The sequence below is a fragment of the Leptodactylus fuscus genome, chromosome 7 (genome assembly GCF_031893055.1).
Source record: "Leptodactylus fuscus isolate aLepFus1 chromosome 7, aLepFus1.hap2, whole genome shotgun sequence".
Classification (NCBI taxonomy): Eukaryota; Metazoa; Chordata; class Amphibia; order Anura; family Leptodactylidae; genus Leptodactylus; species Leptodactylus fuscus.
The window spans coordinates 116,261,455-116,277,178 of NC_134271.1; the positions used below are offsets into that span (position 1 = coordinate 116,261,455).

The 15,724-nt window shown below is 42.7% G+C and overlaps 1 protein-coding gene across 3 annotated transcripts in view; it reads right to left on the reverse strand.

The window, feature by feature from the left end:
* The window catches only part of MIPOL1 (mirror-image polydactyly 1), a 287,947-nt gene extending 272,456 nt beyond the window's left edge, over positions 1-15,491 (reverse strand). For 2 of the 3 annotated variants that reach the window (XM_075282901.1, XM_075282899.1), the window contains exons 1-2: positions 15,439-15,491; positions 10,568-10,639 (exon numbers count right to left, since the gene is read on the reverse strand). The gene's annotated coding sequence lies outside the window, so the exon portion shown is untranslated. Of the gene's footprint in view, positions 1-10,567; positions 10,640-15,273; positions 15,316-15,438 lie in introns of those variants that run through there. The other variant, XM_075282900.1, reaches the window with a different exon arrangement.
* Positions 15,492-15,724: the final 233 nt, after the last annotated feature.

A 15,724-nucleotide genomic window follows, 5' to 3' on the forward strand; every position in this document is an offset into this window, starting at 1 on the left:
CATGTGCCCCAACTGATGAAAGGTCCTCTTTAAGGCGCAAATCCTGTTCGTAGTTTAGACCTATTTATGAATCTGTCATACGGAGCTTCATAAATATGGAATGTTTCTAGAAGTAATAAAAATTCTGACTCAAATACCATCCAAGTAAGTGTTGAGCTTTTCTACGAGACAAATATCTGGCGCAAAATATGTGGACAAAATATTTGGCACAAAACACGTAGCAAAAAAAAACTTAACTTGCAGGCTGTAAGGAACAAATATTTGGCACACTGATCAAAAATTCTACAATTTTTGGCACAAAATAAGCAGACACAAATCATCTCTCACTTACTGAGGAAACAAATATGTGGCACATGGCAGGGATTTACGGCGCACAAAGTAAATTGGTGTAAATTCATAAGTTTACACCATTTTAAACTTGATATACTTTGCACAAGAAAATCCACATGATATTCGTTCTTTTCGGGTTTGAAAAATGTGTCGTAGAGTTAGACATTTCTAAACCACGTCCATTCTGTAGCTCATTTTTCAATTTTAAGATGGTTGGATTCTTCTCTTCTGGTACACACTGTTCGTAAATGCTGTCCACCTTAAATTTTGGCGTAAATGTAAACAGAAAAGTGTCAGACTTCTATTGATAAATATACCCCAATATACAGACCAGTGCCTGTACTAATGTGCCGTGATCCCTTTGATCGTCTGAATGGCACGCGCCAGAATTTGAACCCACACTGATCTGATATTGGTGACATATGCCAAGGATTAGTCATGAAAAACAAAGTCCTGGAAAACTCCTTCAAGTCATGTCCTCACCAACAAGTGGCAAAAACGCGTGGGAATTTGATCCAGAACATGTCACATAAAAAGGTTCGAAGAAGAAGATGCAATTTTTAACTTTCTGGCTAGAAAGCATATCGAAGACATATGGAAGAACAAGCCTCAAGCATGAATGCAAATAATAACCCTGAAGAGTTAGGTCTGCTGACTGATGGATCCCAGGACACCGTAGGCTGACATTCTAACAAACAGGATCTCAGCTAGGATGCAGGAGGCCGAAGCAGCGCCTTACGTTTGCATACTAATGATATGACTCACAAATCATGAAGACCTGCTCCGACCATCAATCTACGTTGACTGGAACAAATGTGGTTATATATTATGCTTGTCAAACACAGAAACAACCCCCATCACCATCTGTCATCCTCCACCTCATCTTATAAGACAACCTGTCCATTTGCCCAATGCTGCTAAGTTCTCACAGTCACTTCTTATTAATACTTATTATTACTTCTATTGTATAAGTGTAGAAAGAAATAGCACTGGCAGTATTCTTCCAGAATAACGACCACTCTGGTCAATGTACTACATGTGGTAGTACAGCTCAAGCCCAGTTCACATCTGTGTTTGCTATTCCGTTTGGGGAGCTCACATGGGAACCCCCTGAACGGAAACCTATATGCACTATAAGTGGTTAGCTAAGAAACCACACAGACCCCATAGACTATAATGGGGTCCGTGTGGTTTCTGCTCAGTGTCCACTCGAATCATGCGTAGAGAAAGCAGCACTTTTCACTCGGCATTCTTTGTGCGGGGCCCATTCGGAACAGTCCTGCTGTCCTGAGCAGTAGGTCCATATTCAGCTCTATCTACATCTTGAGGAAGTATGTGACTATATGATGGGCCATTGTTGACTATGTGATGGGCATGTGAGGGTTATTACATTGTATGAGTCCACTAAGGGGCATTACACTATGTGGGGGCCACTGAGGGGGCATTATACTGTGTTGAGGCCACTTAGGAGGCTTTATAATTTGGGCAGGCCACTTAAGAGACATTATACTACATGGTGGTGGCATTGGTACTGTATAAAACTATAAAGTGAAGGGCACTATAACTGTTTTAGGGCACAAAGGGACATAATAAGAATGGGCAGGGTTTGGGGCACATAAAATTTGCTGTGGTATACTATGTAATCTTTCTTTGTGTCCTCTGAAAGTAGGGAGGTGTGACTAAGCGGTGGGAATAAGGGGCTCACTTATGAAACTGGTGCACTTGGTCCTCCAATATGTTAAACTGTCCCACTGTCTCTCTTCTTCCTAATTTGTTCTTTACTCCCTGTTACTAGGGATGGTCCGTCTTTAGAAACCAGAAGTCTATCTTCACAGCCTCTGTATATCTAGATATAGCTTTCCCTGCCTGTGAACTGCACAGAGATTAGTTTGCAGCTTCTCACAGTTTACAATGCATGTAAGAACAATCTATGTACTTATATCTACTTCTGACTAGCCACATGTGTATTGCTGATAGGATGTTATTTATAGACAGTTTATGGATCTTTTTAGCTGGATTTGTAGTCCAGTGTCCCTGGATCTCCAATATTTTGATCTCTATAGTGATTTAGCTATTTGTTTGGTAGATTACAGTTACTTCTGGCAGAAATACAGGTAAAGCAAGCAGTAGTAGTAATAACGGATAACTGAACACCTCCTGCAGAATATGCTACAGCCATAATAGGGTTATTAAAGTAAAACCATATGGACACCACATATCGAGGTTTATACAGCGAGGGAGCAGACTGGCCAGGAAAATACAGCACATATTTTAACTCTTAATGAAAACTCAAGTACCCTTTAAAGGTTCACCTTGCTACCCTACCCCTTTATATAAATACCTTGACTAAATGCCTTGTAGAGGGGCAACACAATGGCTCAGTGGTTAGCACTGCAGCCTTGCAGCGCTGGAGTCCTGGCTTCAAATCCCACCAGGGACAACATCTGCAAGGAGTTTGTATGTTCTCCCCGTGTTTGTGTGGATTTCCTACCCTACTACAAAGACATACTGATAAGAAAAAGAATGTACATTGGGATCCCATTATGGGGCTCAGAATCCACATTTAAAATAAATAAGTAAATGCCTTGTAGGCCTCGGTAACTTCCCCCTCCTTCCGTGACCAGAAGTCTTCGTAAAACGTGTTTACACGTCTAAACTCAGTATAAAATATAGGCCGCATCATGAGCTACTGTGCACAGACTGATGGGTTAAACCAATTTAGTACCAAAAACTATTTGACGGGCAAAGTCCCTTTAATGTTCCTGTAAGATTTACAGCTATTGTTGAAAGAAACTAAAACAGCATCTAAAATATGACACCATATAGCTGAAGGGCAGCCTTGTCCTTCGGATCTTGATAAGACACGAAACATAATACATTTTTTATTTGTGCAGGACATAAAACAAATGATTTAGCTTTAATGAGTGAAGGAAGGAGATAAGGTGGTGAATTAGTGGTACCCGCTATGTACATTCCTAGATAAGCTGTACCCAACATCTACCAACCTGGCTACATTTCCAAAAATGATAATTTCTGGAAGTGTATGAATTGCACTATACATACCTAAAATGTCAATAAAAATTACTTAGTTTTAGTGGGGCCTTCACCTTAAGTGGTTTAACCTCTTCCTAACATGTACCATAATAGTATGGCGGATGTCGGGTATTTTAATATGGCAGGCCACTGATTTATGCAGCCTGTCATACAAATGCCGATATTTTGTAATACATTAACATTGTAATGCATTGCATTAGTGAGCAAATACGAGCGCTCCCATTGAAGTGAATGGGAAGTGTTCGGCAGTCTGCCGTAACACCGGCGTGTACGGCTGTGATACACGCCCGGCGTTACTCCGTGTGAATGCCCCCTTAGATAGATTCTCTAATAATATGCAGATGACAGAAAGTCTCACTATGGAAACCATCAGGGATCAGCTGCAACTTGTGGAGGAACCAGTCGGCAAGTGTTTAGTTTTTCTACAGCGCCACCACAGGGGTAATAAAGCATTACACAGCTTCCATCAATGTCAGTGGGATGCTTGTGTAATGCACCTCCATGTTGAGTCCTCCAAAGAGCTTCTCTTTATAGCGATCTCAAAGGTTATCAAAGTGACGGCACTCTCTCTTACCTCAGATTTTCCCAGTAGATTATCTACAAATGTTTTTGTTAAGCAAACTTTTCGTCTTTACCCAAAGACCCCTAACCTGGTTATGTACACGACAAGGATAGTTTTCCGCAAGTCTTAATAATTTGTAATCACATATTATTTGGCACCGGGATTAAACAAACTATAATTGTGATTTTATCGTGGTTGAGATTGTTTGCCGGTCATCCACATGTGAAGGTCAGTGAGCAAAAATTGGCAGCGAATTTACCAACTGCAAATGAAAGCTCCGTATGTTTGACTTATCCCAAAATAAATTTTATGCTACAGAGCCTGGTAAAAATTAGTACAGAACATTGGGTGGAAGGCCATGACCCTGTAATCTCTGGCTCGGTTCACACTGCCTTCCACCAGAGGTATACGTCACAAGGACTTATGGCATCCAATGTATGACACAGGTAATAACAGAAGGGGAAGGGGACAGAAGCGCACCACTATGGTCAAATTTCATTGTCTCTCTATTTCTCCTCTGGTCCACCCCTGAGCAGTTCCTGGTGTCTGTAAACCCCCATCCTTGTCCATATATATATGTCTTATGGATTGCAGGAGGTGCCCCAATCACCATATGGCACTCCATTGAAGGATGCAGTTGACTGGCAAATTCTAAACTATTCTGGATATGTCATTATTTAACAATGCGACTTTGCAGGGAGTTCTTGTTGGTAACTTGGCTTCACACAATGGTCTACTGCTTGTAGTTGTGCTCACTAGTAACCTAAAGGTGATCATTGCCTGAGTCTGCCATTTTGGCTATTCTTCAATCCAATTGAACAGCAGTTCCCCGCTCCGTTCCACATCTTTGAAGTTTTTGCTGCCACTTTTGACTTTTAGCTGAGTCGCCTAGAATTTCCTGCACTTCTCTATAAGTTTTTCCCTCTTAAAATCAACTTTTTAATCAAAGTACGTTTTTCATCAGACCCATTTTCCCTGGTATTTCTGAAGGAAATGCATTATAACCAACATGTGACACCCTCCAACAATAAATAATCCCAAAATTGCTCACTCTTATTACACACAATGAATGACTTTACCAGTTTAACACGTCGCTGAACAAGCCGCTTCCAAAGAATGATCCAGTTACTGAGAATAAGTTGATTACAGTTATTTGCTATGTATAAATATCACTGCTACCAAAAACATTGTTTTATCAGCTAATGATGTTGGCCTGCTATTTCTGAACAATACTGTAGGTGTGTACATGTGACTGTGTATAGGTGTGTACGGATGTAACTGTGTGTAGAAAATTTTTGGACGATTTGGCACTAGTATGTCAGATCTGTACTGGATATGCATTAAAAGACTATGGCTTATAGCCTTACACTGCTGAAGTGCTGATAAACCTCGGTGCTGAGGGTGTTTGCACAGAAGAAGAAGAAAACGAAAAGGAAGAAATAGGATGAAAAGTTATCTAATACTGATATGTGGACAACTGCACCTGTGTCCACTTTAGGCAATCCTGCTGGGTTTCCGTCTTCTACCCGAGAAATTGGACAGGGGACAGAAACCCGGCAGTCAGTTTACAAACCCAATCACTTGAATGGGTTTGCAAAGTGACCGCCCGTGAGCATTTTATGCCTGTCTGCGGCGAAACATTTTGCTTTTTTAACCGGACACAAAGTCCTGCATGTCCGACTTTGTGTCCGGTTAAAATAACCGGTTTCACTGCGGACAGGCACAAGACGCTCCCGGGCAGTCACTTTGCAAACCCATTCACTTGACTGGGTTCGAAAACTGACTGCCGGGTTTCCGTCTCCTGTCCAGTTTCTTGGGCAGAAGACGGAAACCCGCAAAGCGGAGACTGGGCGCAGATGTGAACCCGCCCTAAGTCTTAACCAGTGCTGTTGTAAAATAAACAGAAGTGCAAAAATATTAGACATAAAAATACTTTGCTACAATTAGTTGTCCTATATGTTAGGGTATGTTCACAGCAGTGTCAGAATTCATCAGAAATCCTTGACAAAAAAGTCCTGCAAGTCCAACTTTTTTGTCCAGCAATGGACACCCAATGGGGTGACTTATAATCAATGGGATCCTTTGGGATCTGTTGTTGTCTGTCATTGCGGAGGTGATCTCAGGCTTAACCTGTATCTTCTCCATCTCACAGTGTATGTGATATCAAAGCTTCATGACACAGAGAGCTCCAGCAAGTGACCACAGCCTGAAATGCAATAGCTACACCTAGTGGTGATATGTATAGGTTGCAGCCAATATTTCTGTGTGGGTAATGTTAATGTGTGGGACACGGTGAATTTGACATTGTGATGGTGATAAAGTCAAAGCATCTCCAAAACATCAAAATCTTGAACTGGAGACAATGGCATGGGTGGCCATAGCTAAGTGAGCCCTTTTACAGGCTATGATAGAAAGGTATTAGAATATACAGGGCATCACAGCTTGCTGCGTATGGTCCGTGTAGCTGAAGACTGCTCAGAGTACCCGTACTGACAATGGGCATGAGAGCACCAAAACTGGATCATGGAGGAAACGAAGAAGGTGGCCTGGTCTTGTCTTTTACACGATGTGGATGGCACTACTTATCCGGGGGAGGACAGCACCAGGATGCACTATGGGAAGAAGGATTAATGCCTACCTCCAAATATAATAGCAAACAACTTTTCATAAATGAAGATAAAAAAATCTTATTTAAGAAAAATGCTATCTCCATTTATCAGGCGGGTAGTCAGGTGGTTTCATTGTTATGCCTAGTAGGTCTTTGTTCCATATTGTTGGTTACTGATATAAGTCTCACTCCTAGAACTGAGGAGGAAGGACTCAGAAGTTTACAAAAATTCCATCCTTTTCAAGGCCTGGATCCTGACAAAATGAGACTTGTTAGTATGTACGCTTGATCTCTTAGTGGCAGTCTGTAGGGTCCCTAAGGGTTAGTGTACACGTGAGTTTTTTGGACCGGAATTTGGCGTGGAGGTTGCCTCAGATTCTGGTCCAAAAAACAGCTAGCCGCGCATGAGTGCCAGTGCAGTGCACCAGCGTCCAGTCGCGGTATTCCGCTCCAGATTAGGCCCAAATGAATGAACCTAGTCGGGAGGGAGGTGTCACAAGGAGGTTGTATGTAACTGAATCAGCCACGGAATCCGCCTGAAGAAAGGGCATGTTGCTTCTTTTTTCCGCGAGTGGGAACAAACCACTCACGGGAAAAGCAAATGACCGGCTCCTATTGATTTCAATGGGAGGCGGTTTTTTGAGCTGGACTCTGATGCAGATTCCGTGTCAAAATCCGGCCCAAAAAACCCTATGTGAACTAGCCCTTATTTATCAATCACATGGAATGATCATTGTATTGTGATATAGGTTGTATCCTTCCTTTTTCTGATAGCCTCTCTCCCCCCTCCTCCTTATATGACACTTGACGTTGCTAGAAAAGCTGTAACATTGGGGATGGGTCCAGTTCTGGGTGGAGTTGGAAAGAAGTAACCGACCCCGTTTTCAAAATGATTAATAATTATTATTAATTATATTATTATACAATTATTAAGATTTGATCATTATTTATGTGCACAGTTTGTTACATATTTACTTTAACAATGGCTTTTTTGCGAATTAGACAAGCTCGATCCAGGGTGCCGGATTATGCGGAGTTAGTGGTTTGGCATAGTAACCTCATAGACCTGCTGGAGAGACGGCACAATGCCGGCAGTTTCTCTTCCCTGATATTCATTGCAAGTCTGCTGCTCTTGCATGCTCCATTATAGAGGTGCGGTGCTGCAGACCCATGTTTACAATGCAAGTGAGCCCAATGTCTGGTCAATGGTTGAAATAGGGTGGAAATGGTGGAAATAAGGTGGAAATGGTGAAAATAGGGTGGTCTGCTCATAGAGTATAATGGGGAGGAAATGGTTCATAGAAAAAAGTCAGCCTGGAAGGGACCGGGTCTTCTCACAAGAATGGGTCTTCTCTGGGGAGGTTTTACAAACTAGACAGAGCACATATTATGAAATGTATATGGTAGTCTAACCCCCAAACCAAGAAAGCCAAGCAGCTCTAATACTCTTAGTAAGTGGCTAAAATTTCACACGGTCTACACAATTTACAGAAACATGTAGCTGGTTATTATTATTGCACAAAGGGATGTGATTCCTGAGAAGTGTTACTCAAACACCTATTCAATGCCAAGTCACAACCGCCACTGGAATCAGTAACTCTTCAGATGGTCATATTACTAAAGCCTGCCGGAAGCTGGATACAGGGGCCTGCACCTGAGTAAATAGACTGGAGGACGTATCAATACACAGGTGTCAATGTACAGACGATGAAATAATGCGGGCATGTACTGTTCCCGATAGAAAGAAATCTTCTGTAATCTTATGAAGAGCGTAGAAGACAATACACTTTGCATGAGAGAGGGACAGAGTTCACACAACTTGAGATTTAGGCGGAAAGTGTCAACTTAGCTTTAGATACAAAGCAGAACTAATAATAATAATTATACGTTAAAAAGCAGTTGTCACCAAGATGCAGATCACTAGGCGTCCGACCATTGGGACCACCACCACCAATCTGTGGAGTAACTGTACCTAGACCACCATCCAAACGGCATGGCAGACACTCAGATGTGCCGCTGCTGCTCCATTCATTTCTAGGGGACTACAGCTAATTTTAACACATAGTTCAAGTTCTTATTTTGCATAGTGGTCAGCACTGGGGTTAGGGGTCTGAAAATGACCGAGGACAACATCAACGTCAAGTTTGCATGCAGGGGTTTACTCTGATTTTCTCATAAGTGAAAGGGTTTTTGTAGAATCATTGGAAAACCCAGGATGGGGTGAATTAAAATAATAAAAAAAAAAAATTATATTCAAATACCCCAAAAGTGACTTGGGGCCAGATGCTAGTTTTGAACCCGTGAGTGATTGTAACCAGCCCAAAAACTGAAGTTTGTATGCAATAGTACCCTAGGGAAGTAAGTATTGAACCCTCACTGGAGAACCCCTTTAGAAGACACACTCAAATATGTCCTCCTACGTCTTGTAGGATCCCTTGCAGATGGCTGCTTCTACAGAAGATACGCTTCACCAGATAAAAAATAAGAGCAGGAGTCAATTCATCTTGTATATCAATATAATAGGGGGCTGAACCTTCAGGAAGGTGACCTATGGGATTACTGAGATCTCTTTAACCCTTTCCTTAGGTAAAGTAGGAAGATATTAAAGGATGGAAGACACCTGTCTACCTTCCCTAGTGCATGTGTATGTTTCATGTTACAGCTTTATTAGAAAGGGGTTAGTCGCACCTTGGGATGCGTACTGTTCTATACGTGGTCTCGGATCCCTCCCATCCCCCCTCCCTTTCCTCCTTGTCTCCTGTCTCTAGTCCTGTGTCTCCTTGTCTCTCTCCGTTGTTTCTGCCAATTATTTTTGACTTTTTGCCCTACCGTAGCAGTGGTTTAATTGCATTGTTGCTTGCTTTGACTGTTTTTTTGTTGTTCTAGTGGTTGATTCTAGTATATGGTTATTTGTTCTCTTTTTTTGAAAAAATTTAATAAAAATCACAGTTGAAAAAAAAAAGAAAAGAAAGGGGTTAGTCACTCATTTAAATTGGGTGTGGTATAGAGGCTCGAGCTTAGGGCTAAGCTATATGTCTGGTTTAAAGTTTTGAAGTTTATCGGGGTTGTCCAAGATACCTGTATTTTTGAAAGAGGCTGGGGAAGGTGAAAAGGAAAACAACCCATACTCATCTGTCCCAGGGGTCCGTTGTCTCCCGGTGGTCCCGTCCTGTCACTCAGGGGTCTTGTTGTGGTGGAAGCTTCCACCACATGTGACTTCTGAGGCCAATCAGCAGCCTTAGGAAAGAAACTGTGATGTCCTGTTTCCTTTCCTTAGGTCACTGAGGCAAGAACTTTCCCCAAAACAAGACCTGGGAGCACCGGGAACAGGTGAATATGGGTTGTTTTGTTTGTTTTTTTTCACCTCCTCCAGGCCTCCTTGCAAAAATAAAACCAGTTATACTGGACAACCCCTTTAATTTTACCTTTAAAGAGAGTCTACCATCTCCCCCATGCATATTCAACTGTCACCATCACATTGCAGAGCAAATTACAATGATACAACCCACCTCTGTTATGTATGTCACTTCTGTAGATTTGTAGAAAAATAGCTTTGAAGTGTTATGCAAATGAGGCAGCTTGGTGCACTGTGGGCGGCTCTTCAGCTCCCTGGAGCAATGCTCTTGCAGCTCATGAAGGATGGGTGATGTCATATAATCCTATGTTATGCCATCACCCATCCTTCTTAAGCTACAACAGCACTGCTCCAGGGAGCTGAAGGCCCACCCACAGTGCACCAAGCTGCCTCATTTGCATAACACTTCAAAGCTGTTTATCTCCAAATCTACAAAAGTGACAGACATAACAAAGACATGGTGTTGTCATTGTAATGTGCTGTGTAACACAGCAGGGATAGCTGAATATGCTTGGGGAGGTGGTAGATGCCCTTTAATGGAGGCCATTGCCACATCTTATTCACCACCATCTAAGTGTCAGTTACTTCACATGTATTGATATTCATTGTTATGTAATTTATGGTATACCATGTAATCCCATGAAATGTTCTTCCTTACCTTTTAATGACGATGAGTGTTCAGTTCTTCTACTCCAGATCTCCCGTCTGTACATCACCCGCTTTATCACTTCTGTCAAAGGAGAAAAGAATGACACTGAGCTCAAGCAACAAAACGCATTTACAAATAATATGGCATCAACAAGATTTCACCTGAAAATTAAATAGAAATCTTAAAGAGAACCTGTCAAGTCAATTTAGGGCTCCCAACTAGATGCTACTACATGTAGTGTTGCACTTTATCATTTGCGAGTTACATTTCTGATGGCAAAAACAAAAATGATAAGATTTTAAAAAGTCATGTGGGCATATACAGCTAGTCCCGGTGGGTGTACCGCAAGCTGCAGTCCAGGGTCATGTATTCAGAAATCGCACCTGGCTCCCAAGTCACTCCATCTCCTTCCTCCTCTCTCATGTTCACTACTATATATCTGTACTATGGAGGAGGAGGGGGGCTGGATGAATACATCATTATAATAGTAAAGTCAAGAGAAGAAGAGTAACTCGGAAGTAACTCGGAAGCTGGGTGCTGGTTCTGATCATGTGACCCAGCGTCGGAACCAACCCAAAAATCTGTGGTTTGTCACCAGTAGTCCTGGGGGAAGCAAGTACAGCATCTAAAACCTCTGGAGGAAGTAAGTCATGATCTAGTTCGCCCATTAGTAAGTCATCTCGTGTATATTATCCCTGTACTGTGACATCTTTATGTATGTTATCCCTGTACTGTAATTATCCTAGTTCTGTGACATCTCTGTGTGTATTATCCCTATACTGTGACATCACTGTGTGTATTATCCCTGTACTGTGACATCACTGTGTGTATTATCCCTGTACTGTGATATCACTGTGTGTATTATCCCTGTACTGTGACGTCACTGTGTGTATTATCCCTGTACTGTGATATCACTGTGTGCATTATCCCTGTACTGTGATATCACTGTGTGTATTATCCCTGTACTGTGACGTCACTGTGTGCATTATCCCTGTACTGTGACATCACTGCATTTATTATCCCTGTACTGTGACATCACTGTGTGTATTATCCCTGTACTGTGACATCACTGTGTGTATTATCCCTGTACTGTGACATCACTGTGTGTATTATCCCTGTACTGTGACATCACTGTGTGTATTATCCCTGTACTGTGATATCACTGTGTGCATTATCCCTGTACTGTGATATCACTGTGTGTATTATCCTCTACTGTGACATCACTGTGTGTCTTATCCCTGTACTGTGACATCACTGTGTGTATTATCCCTGTACTGTGACGTCACTGTGTGTATTATCCCTGTACTGTGACATCACTGTGTGTATTATCAATGGTCAAGTACAGGTGAAACGCGCGTCGGGTCCCTTTACTGTTGGTATGTATGGAGGCTAATCTTGGATCATCCTATGTGGGCAGTCTCATAGCTATCTGTGGGTTATTACACTGATTATTTGTTGTTTTCATTTACAACACTTTATTATTGGACACTTTCAGTTTTAGCTATGGTTGAGCCCTTTGTACTATGATATTAGTGTTGCCATCCAGTGTACATTCCATGGCTGACAAGTTGGTATTTGTAGCATTGTCTACCCCTATATGATTTTGTTTTATGTTTGTTTATATATTTTGTATGTATATATGTTGCTACACCTTTTTAGGAGCACTTAATAAAAGTTAATTTTTATTCATATATTTTGTGTGGCTGGTTCACTTTGTAACTAGAGGGAGACATTAAACTGTGGTTGCTGGAAGAGGACATTTTACCGTAGGAGTAGCTAGACGATGACATTAACCTGGGGACAACTAGAGGCAGACATGTTGTCACCAGTCTCCATCCAGTGACCCCCATAGTTTAATTTTCTCCTCCAGTTGTCCTCAGTTTAATGTCTTTCTTAATCTCCCCCACTTTAAGGTCGTCCCCTCCATCTTCCACCAGCTTCGTGCTCCCTCTTCAGCTGACACCAGTATAATGTCCCCCCTTCATCTGCTACCAGTCTAATGTTCCTCCCTTGATCTGCCACCAGTTTAATATCTCCTCTTCATCTGCCACCAGTTTAATGTACCCCCTTGATCTGCCACCAATTTAATGTTCCCACTTCATCTGTCACAGTTTAATGCCTCCCTTCATCTGCCCCTAGTTTAATGTCCCCCCTTAATCTGCCCCCAGTTTAATGTCCCCCCTTCATATGCCCCCAGTTTAATGTGCCCCCTTCATTTTCTCCTAGTTTCATTTCCCCCCTCAATTTGTACACAAGGTTCAACATAAAAAACACTGATACCTACCTCTCCTCAATCCCCTGCTGCGCAGCCTGCAGTCTCTTTTCCTGGGATCTGCAGGCAGGATGTGAGTGGTGACACCACATCATGCCTGCAGCCCCTGGGGCTGGAGTACATGGGGAGCACAGTGGTGAAGCAGGAGCTGTCCTCTCAGGCTTCATTCACTATTGAAGATGAGTTGAATCCAGGACATACCTCCCGCTGACTGGGACTGCGGGACACACCCCGGAATCCGGGACTGTCCAGCACAATCCGGGACGGTTGGGAGATATGCCTATGCTGTGACATCTCTGTGTATACTATTCCTGTACTGTGCCTATCACTGTTTATTATCTCCATACAGTGACATCTCTGTGTATACTACCCCTGCACTGTCACATCTGTGTATAATATCCCTGTACTATGACATCTCTGTGTATTCTATCCCTATACTGTACTATCACTGTTTATTATCTCCATACTGTGACATCTCTTTGTATAATATTCCTGTACTGTGACATCACTGTGTGTATTATCCCTATACTGTGACATCACTGAGTATAATATCCCTGTACTGTGACATCACTGAGTATAATATCCCTGTACTGTGACATCACTGTGTGTATTATCCCTGTACTGTGACATCATTGAGTACAATATCCCTGTACTGTGACATCACTGAGTATAATATCCCTGTACTGTGACATCACTGTGTGTATTATCCCTATACTGTGACATCACTGAGTATAATATCCCTGTACTGTGACATCACTGAGTATAATATCCCTGTACTGTGCTATCACTGTTTATTATCTCCATACTGTGACATCTCTTTGTATAATACCCCTGTATCGTGTGACATCACTGAGTATAATATCCCTGTACTGTCACATCACTGTGTGTATTATCTGTACTTTGAACTTAATATGTGTGACATCTCTGTGTTTAAAACAGACATAAATAATCATACACTTTTCAAGCTCTGGACTTACTGCTTATGGTCGTGGTAGAGAGGGGCTACATTACAAGTTTTTCTGTGAGGCCTCATGGTCACTTGTTAAAGGGATTCTACCATTAAAACTTTTTTTTTCTAACATGTAGGAATAGCCTTAAGAAAGGATATTAGTCTCCTACCTTTTGATGTCTTCTCAAGAAAATGGCCACTTACAATACTGTGTAAGCGGCCATTTTTCTTGTGGCCGCGGGCATGCGCAGTCGGCTTTGCCCTAGGCCTAGAAGTTTGAAGCCATTGCCGGAAGAAGATGCGGTGAAGACCCTGTTCCAGAAGAAGATGGAGGTGGCGCTGGAGAGTTCTCTCGCAGCATTGGGAACGCCTCCAGTGCTATTTGAGCACTGGGGCCCGCCCCCAGTGCTGTGAGAGAACTCATTTGCATATCGGTGGAAAATGTGAATTTTAACCGAACGGTGGGGCGGAGAAGACATCAAAAGGTAGGAGACTAATAGCCTTTCTTAAGGCTATTCCGACGTGTTAGGGAGAAAAAAAAAGTTTTTAATGGTAGAATCCCTTTAAAGAGGTTGTCCAGGCAAAAATATTATTTTTTAATTAGGCTGAGGGAAAGTTAAAAAACAAAACAAAAACATACCAGTCCGCAGTGCTCCAATGACCTGTCAGCATGGTCTGGTCACATCCCTGGTCCCTCAATGGCCAAGGGACTTCACAGCTGTCACGTGTGGTGGGGGCTACTGCCAGAAGACAACAATGGAGATGCAGGACTGGATTGGACCGCTTTTTTTAAAAAAAAATTTATTTTTTCATCTCCTCCAGCCTAAGTCAAAAACTAAATTTTATCCTTGGCAACGCCTTTAAGGTCATGTCAGCCATATTTCTCATACATGATGCAGACGGTCACATTATCATGATCCGAACATCTCCAAGTCAAATGAAGGGTGACGGTGCTCAGAGGTGTTCCGTGGCCCCTAGTGACCGGTATGGGTATTAGGGCACCACTGACGACATTTTCAGACAAACGGACCTTCTATTGAAGGAGAGCACTTTGAATCTACAGTCTAGGATCTGTGTGCACAGGACACTACCAGATCATAGTACTGATACTGTTATGTGTTCACAGATGCAGGTAACACGCTGAGTTTATTGTGCTGCACCTGGACCTGCAACTTGAAATAATGGCAAGTCCAAATGTAGCTCAGAAACTAGCGGTAACCACAAGTGTCACCCATGGCAGCTATAACATGTGCACGGCCATTTAAGGGAAACAAGGTGTAGCCCTCCTATTACACTAGTACAACCAATGATCTCTATGCCATCAGTTAGGGACATGCTCAGTCATATTCATGTTTGGTGACTTCTCCACTGTGTTGTACTGGTCATGTGATGAATACACAGCTGTATGACTTGTTACAATGCAGTCACCATAACTTGTAACCATTACTGCTCCTATGTCAGTATCACATGACCAGCACACTGCCCAGTCTATACCTGTGCTCGCAGACTACAACTCCCAGCATGCCCTGGATGTAGCAGCACAGAAGCAGCTGAGGCGCCACAGAGTGACAAGTCAGTGCAGATATTCCCTGCCATACACCGCTCCACTAAGCGTATGTGACCAGTGTCCACAGTCACCACATCATACATAGTACTCACAGCTGCATCCTGGAGGGAGAAGGACCTGTGCTGACGTCATCACCAGATGGTGAGTCACGTGTGTGGGAGGAGTCAAGACTCTGCACTGTGGTTGGGTCTGAGAAGAGCAGCATGGCGCTCTGAGCGAGGGCGCTGCAGAAGAAACGTGTGACTACTCGGCGTGCTGTGATATAGCGGGGCTGTGTGTGTCTACTGGGCATGCAGTGATGTAGCGGAGCCGTGTGTGTCTACTGGGCATGCAGTACTGGGCATGCAGTGATGTAGCGGAGCTGTGTGTGTCTACTAG